Source organism: Alexandromys fortis, unplaced genomic scaffold (genome assembly GCF_014885135.2).
Source record: "Alexandromys fortis isolate MF-2015 unplaced genomic scaffold, M_Fortis_MF-2015_v1.1 scaffold_18, whole genome shotgun sequence".
Lineage (NCBI taxonomy): Eukaryota > Metazoa > Chordata > Mammalia > Rodentia > Cricetidae > Alexandromys > Alexandromys fortis.
Genome location: NW_026067897.1, coordinates 7,485,234 through 7,492,534, shown reverse-complemented (window position 1 = coordinate 7,492,534; position 7,301 = coordinate 7,485,234).

The following is a 7,301-nucleotide window of genomic DNA, read 5'->3' as shown; positions in this document are numbered from 1 at the left end:
TTAAAAGTATCACACAAGCTGGGCAGTGGTGGTGCATGCTTTTAATCCCAGCACTCTGGAGGCAGAGGCAGGCAGATCTGTGAGTTCAAGGCCAACCTGGTCTACAAGAGCTAGTTCCAGAACAGGCTCCAAAGCTACAGAAAAGCCCTGTCTTGAAAAAAGAAAAAAAAAAAACATAGCACTCAAACCCTATGGATGCTCAAGTGGAGAAGACTCCCCCTTTTCTGGGCTCCCGTCTCCTTCTTGAGTTGCCCATATGGTGCCTTGGAGCTGGGACATAGTACAGGGCTTTTTTCTGGTACCTGGATCCTTGAGCATTTCCGCCCAGCTACCCACTGCAGTGGTCCCGTGGCCCCTGTGGTGTATATACAAACAGGAAGGGACATCTCCTCTGTCAGCCCTGCTAAGCATGGTGAACCTCACTAGAGCACCGCATTTCTGGTAACAGGCTCTGTGAGCCAAGCTGAGTCTAACAGCCGTCACCCTCAATGGACGTGGTGGTGCCTCGGAAGGTTGCTCCGCTGAACGTCCCAGGGAAGCACAAGCTAACAGCGCAAATGAGAAGTACAGGACTCAGAACCTGGACAAGAAGGAGCAGGGCGTCTCTGACACAGACAGTCAGAGATCAGGCCAATGAGGTAGGGGTGCCCAGCATTACCCATCAAATGGAACAACACACTCTGGAAGACCTCAGCACTGAGTGTCCAGCAGGGATCACTACGCATGGGCGGCTGTGTCAGTTACCATGGCTCACTTCATGGCGTAAAGATGAAAATATAGGTGGGCATGATGATACCTCAGGTATAGGTCAGGGACAAGAAGAGGAAGTACATGAGCCTAGGATGCCCATGGTCCAGCCAGGGTATTAAGTAGCAATTGAGGCTGATCTCCATGCTAAGAAGAGTTGGGACCAAAGATGAAACTCTCAGAAGAGGAGCATGAGTTTCCAGGATAGCAGGACAGGGTCTCCTCAGGACCACATGAAAATGCATCAAAGATCCAGAGAACCAAACAGACAGCAGTGATGCTAAGAAAAAAAAAAAAAAAAACAGAATTAAGATTGTGCCAGTACCAACATCTACGCACCATGACTCGGGGATTAGGTGTATGTGTGTAAGTCTGAGTGGGACTTTGTCAACTCCTCTTAGGGGCTCTCGTACTAACACACACACACACACACACACACACACACACACACACACACCTGGTGTTACCTGCATAAGGCCTAGTGTCTGTCCCCAGCCATATCCTCCACTTTGGAGCCTGCAATGTAACCTAGAACAGCAAGGGACTGGCAACACAGGTGTGCTAAACAACCAACTCTGCCAGGTGTGCCAGGAAGAGTTTTCAATCAGGGTGGTATAGCGGCGAACTAACTCTGATCTCTCCAACCTCCAGGTCAAGGGGAAAACCCAGATCTCAGTTCCACTAATAAAGGAAGTCCCTGGGGTCCCTAGGGATTGGAAGAGAAGGCCCCAACCTTAAGATACTTCCAATTAGACCTGTCAGCCAAGTAGCCAAACGCAGGTGGAACTGGAGATAGACACTCTCTCTGGTCCTATCTGTGAGGGAAGGAGGCTGGAGGAAGAATAGGGAACACATGAATCTCACTGTGAAGGGGAAATAGAAAAGACATCACAGGTAAACAGGGGCGGAGTCTGGATAGGGGAGTGGGTGTGGGACCCCTGAAATGCCTGCCACCACTGTGTGGCTGGAGTCATAACACCTACAAAAGAGAATAAGTTTAAATTTAAGCACATACACTCTTCTTTCTTCTAAAAAAAAGTGAGGTACAGAAACATTTCTAACATAAACCAACATAAATTTGCTAAAATGAACCATGAAAAAGTCTTAACAAAAGGAGACCCTAGTTGGTCATTTCAATAGTACTCAGCCATGTCGAAAAATTCTATCCCTGCACTAGCAAGGAAGTTGGTGGGATATAAGGAGCTATGGTGAGAAGGAATGCATCTTCACAAGCACCCTGCCTTGTTACATGACAACAGGCAGATTAATTAACAGCCCTTTGGCCAATTCAAGCAGCTGAATTCCAGAAAACAGCCACCCCTCTAGTCTCAGTTCTCATTTTTCCCATATGCCTCTTAACTGCCAAGTAAGTATTCCTCTCCCCACACATCACTATGGCCTTGAAATTCATGATGGAGGTTATTCTCTTGTTGTTAGCGTATTCTGTGGGCCTGGAGAGATGGCTCAGTGGCTAAGAGCAGAAGACCCAGGTTCAAGTCCCAACAACCTCATGGCAGCTCACAACCACGTATGTAACTCCAGTTCCAGGGAATCCAGCACCCTCTTCTGGCCTCCAAGGACAGCAGACACACAATTCACATATCTGCATGCAAACATACATTCCTACACATAAACTAAAAGCAAATCTTTTCTTAAGTATTTTCTTTTTTGTGGTGCTGCTTTGGGGAGGGAGTAGAGGGGAAATACGATCAAGATACACTGTATACAGGAATGAATGGTTCAAAATAAATAGGTAAAACCATACATTTAAAAAAATGCAATATTCTTAACAGTGATAACACATGTTGTCATCATCTTACTGGAAATTTGTTTATCAGGTCATTCTTGTCTATGACAGGGTCGCTAAGGAGGAAGCAGGGACAACAGGAAGTGAAGAAAATGTACAAGAAAAGGAAATGCTGGTCTCGGTCACAGTAACCACCTAAAAACAAATCTATATGAAAGTCTTACACATTTTATGATGAAACTACGTTGGCGATATTTTACTATTAATTAAGTAGCATTAAATGCCGGAGAGTGATGGTTCATGCCTATCATAGCTACACTCAAGAGGCAGGTGTAGAAGAATCACAAGATCAAAGCTAGCCTGGGCTACACAGTGAGACTCTTTCTAAAGAATAGTAAATAATAGCACTAATTTCATCTAAAGTATAACACTGGAATTTTTTTTTTTTACATTTAACCAGATATGGTGGTTCACAGCTCTGATCCCATAAGTTGGGGTGCTGGGAGGTTCATGGATTTGAGGCTTACCTGGGCGAGACAGTGAAGCCATTTCAATACACACACACACACACACACACACACACACACACAAATTCATGCACGAACTGTACCAACCACAGGAGAGAATGACAACAGAGAAAGCACTCCTTCAGGTTGAAAGGTGCCTCATGTGAGAGCATGTGACAACTGTCAAACCCCACTCCTTTGAATTTGCATTTCTCGGCAATCTACAACTACTATGTGTTCATTTTATACTCACACAAAAACATTTCTAAACCCTGTGAAAAACTGGATGTTTGCTGAGGTTCAGGGCTGCAGGGGAACAAAGACTTGGCAAATTAAGATGCATGTGTACCAACTTTGTGTTAAGCAGAGCTGTAGGCTGCTACTAACCCCTCTGTGTTGCTAGGGATTATATTTCAGTTTGCTGAGTGACTGAGAGCGGGAAGGTTTGTCCAGGAAGCTGTGGTTGAATTGCTAGGGTGCTGAAGCAAGGAGCTGAGCAATGGGTTTCTGTTCAAGGAATAAAATGTAGGCAACAACCAAGTGTCGTGGAGACATGAGCTTAAAATCCCCGGGAATAAGAACCAGCAAGCGCTGACATTCCCCCTGCCTTCATTGTTCTGCCCATGCCTCTGGGTGCTGCAGGCACCTGTGCCCTGTTGGCTGGGGTGAGTGGAGGATGAGGCAATTGAGAAAGTCAAATGCCCTAAGTCAAGGGGCAGCCCCAGGCCCTATGCTGCAGTGTCCAGGAAAGGAGACATTTAAGCTCTAGGAATAAGTATTCGGAATTCAAATAGTTGGGGCAGACAATGCAAACATCGGAAGATTATAGAAAGGAGAAAGTGGGTAGTTTTGGATCATTTTTATTTTGAGAGAAAGTCTCACTGTGTAGTCCTGGATGGCCTAGAACTCATATGCAGACCAGGCTGGCCACAGACTCTTAGAGACCACTCTGTCCCTGCCTACCAAGAATTGGAATTAGAGGCGTGCACCACCCTACCCAGCCTTGGTGAGGTTCTTAGAAGCCACAGAGCGCTGAGCTCATTATACCGAACAGTGTGGACTTCACTTGGGTTCAGAAATCCTTAAGCACATGGCCCTAAATTTCACCTTCCAGTCTACAGCATGCAAGTGCCACCTGGGTCTCTCTATGCAGCAGGCTTCTAAACTTGCAAGAAATACTGAATTATCAAGGAGTTAACTATTGGCGTGGGGTCAGGGCCCTGTGTGCCTTTGTGCAGATTCTCATAGTCACCTAGTCAATATAAAATCTCAGTTCGTTATTGTCTTTGTTGAAAACTACTGGACTGAACTGGGAAAGCAGCTCCGTGAGAGAGCACTCACTGGTAAGCATGAGATCCCAAGTCCAACCCCTACCAGAGCTAACAATAAGATCAACTATGCCGCGCTTAGTAGACACTGTGGATTCTTTAACATTGATCTTGCAGTCATTGGTGTTATAGCTCCTGTCTGCATCCTGGTTATCTATGACATCACACATCTCACAGCTTCGTACTCTAGGGAATGGTAGCTGGGCCTTCACCACTGCATTTAACAGCTGCGTTAGACAGCAAAAGTCACTACCATAAAGCACAAAGACCCAAAAGTGTGCAGCTACACTTGCTCATAGTATAAGACTGAAAGAGGAAAGCGGGGTACCTCTTTGTCTCACGTCAGCTGGGGATATACACTTGGGTGACTTAAACCGTCTTCTGCTCTACATGAGTCCAAGAGTGAGTGAAGAGACTGGCCCCCAGTTTTGCCTTTGGGGTTACAAAGATAAATAGGTGGCTTTGTAAATTCATAAGCCTTGAGCAACGAGAGCTGGTGGTAATGAATAAATGTCCCTTAATAACTCACTATGGCAATAAATACAACCGCCGTGACGTGCATTTAACAAAGCATGTGGTTCGTAGGTTCCAGATGTGCTGAACAGGAACTGTTTTTGTATATTCTTTGGAGTCCTACCAAGCTGCTAACTATGTGTTATAGATATTGCCAGATATTTTAAATGAAAAATCCAGAAAGACAATTGTAAAAGCAAACTAATCATTTTTGACCAAAACATTTTCATTTACACTGTAAAATCCACTTAAAATGCAAGGACCTCTATGTTTTCTGTAACAGGTTATTGAGGTAAGCGCAAAGACCACAGGGAGGTGCGGATGCTGTGGGTGGGGACAACACGTTAGTTGCATTACAATGAAGATGGTCACCCATCCTCCAGCCCTGAACAGAGATTTAAAAAAATAAAATAAAATAAACAGGGCAAGGAAGTTGACTGCACCACTTTCTCCATGAAATACTAGCAGGGCACATCAAGGGTGCCTCCGTGTGAGTGTGTTGACCTGAAGAAGCACCTGGCTTTTATTTTTTTACACTTTGTGTAATAGTAAACACAAGGATCATTTCTATTTGGGATAGAATCTCTTTGTTAGAGAGTAAATATTTGATGGTTATGTAAGGTGCTATAAACACTTTTTCAGAGACATTTCCTAGGAAGTCTGTTCTCTGCCCAAGGCAAATAGATTGAGATAATGTTCAAAGTCATGCCCTCCTGGATGCAACAGTGGGGCCATTTCCTTCTCCCTCACCCTGAGTGTGACAGAGAGGCCATTTCCTTCTCCCTCATCCTGAGTGTGACAGTGGGGTCATTTCCTCCTCCCTCATCCTGAGTGTGACAGAGAGGCCATTTCCTCCTCCCTCACCCTGAGTGTGACAGAGAGGCCATTTCCTCCTCCCTCATTCTGAGTGTGACAGGGAGGTCATTTCCTCCTCCCTCACCCTGAGTGTGACAGAGAGGCCATTTCCTCCTCCCTCACCCTGAGTGTGACAGAGAGGCCATTTCCTCCTCCCTCACCCTGAGTGTGACAGAGAGACCACTCCCTCCTCCCTCACCCTGAGTGTGGCAAAGGAGCCATTTCCTCCTCCCTCACCCTGAGTGTGACAGAGATCATTTCCTCCTCCCTCACCCTGAGTGTGGCAAAGGAGCCATTTCCTCCTCCCTCACCCTGAGTGTGGCAAAGGAGCCATTTCCTCCTCCCTCACCCTGAGTGTGACAGGGAGGTCATCTCCTCTTCCCTCATCCTGAGTGTGACAGAGAGATCATTTCTTCCTCCCTCATCCTACTCTGTTCTCTCCATTCAAACTTTTTCTCTTTAGGACCTGGAGTTCAAGACTACAGAACTTAAATTGTGTTTATTTGTCTATTGATTTGTATTAATTACATTTTAAATTTTTATTTTATGAGTATGGATGGTTTCCCTGCATGTATGTGTGTGCACCATATGTGTGCAGTGGGCTTGGAAGCCGGAAAAGGAAGTCTCCTGAAACTGGAGTTACAGATGGTTGTGAAATGCCATCGATGCAGGTGCTGGGAATTGAACCTGAGTCCTCTGGAAGAGCAGCCGGTGCTCTTAGCCCCTGAACTGTCTCTCCAGCCCCACTTATCCACACTTCTTGTGACTGTGTCTCTAGTGTATCACATCTCTTAACCATCTCTACTCCCAAATTCATTCTTCCTCTTTACCAGATTCCATTCTGAGATTCCTTCACGCAGTTGCTCAGGCTTACAATTTTGTGTTCACCCTTTTCTTCTCCCCTTTATTGATAAACAATACACTAAATCTATTACTTCATCCTAGTGAGACTGCATGGCCTCTGTTCCTTGTGCCCTTTGCCCTTCTCTAACTCAGGTCATCAATTCTCATCACTTTGTAACCATCCCTCCATCTTATCTTCCACTGGACCATCCCACCTGTCACCATGGAATCCATGTGTATAAAAGACTGCACTACTGCCCCACCTCTCTTAGAACTATTCCATGGCTCCTCTGTGCTCATGGGGTAAAGTCTTAACTTTCCTGTGCTTAAGAGTGGAGGAGAGTCCCTGCCCAGGCCCTGTTCTACAGTGACAGCTCTCAGTTCCCTTTCATGGAGGCTGGGCCGAGCCAGCAAATCCCCTGCAGCGTTCTCATTTGTGCCCAGAAACCCTAATTGTTCCTCTCTTCTGCCTATGTCTTTCGCTCCCCAAACTTTTGGGTGATATACTATAACGGTTCATATCAGACCCAACTCAAAAGTCGGCTCCCGCCTATGCCTTTTCTAATTCAGGTTCCATTCTTGACAGCCTTCCTCCAGAGGTCCTGGGTACCCTTAGGGTCACACATGTGGTTTCACTTTATTGTTGCATGAGGGTTTTAATGCCAGATTCCTCAGCAGGATGGAGGAGGAGCTTTGCTGCCGTAGTGGAGTAGAAAACGGAATTGAAAGGGATTGGAATTTGATGTGATGAGGCTCCAGCTT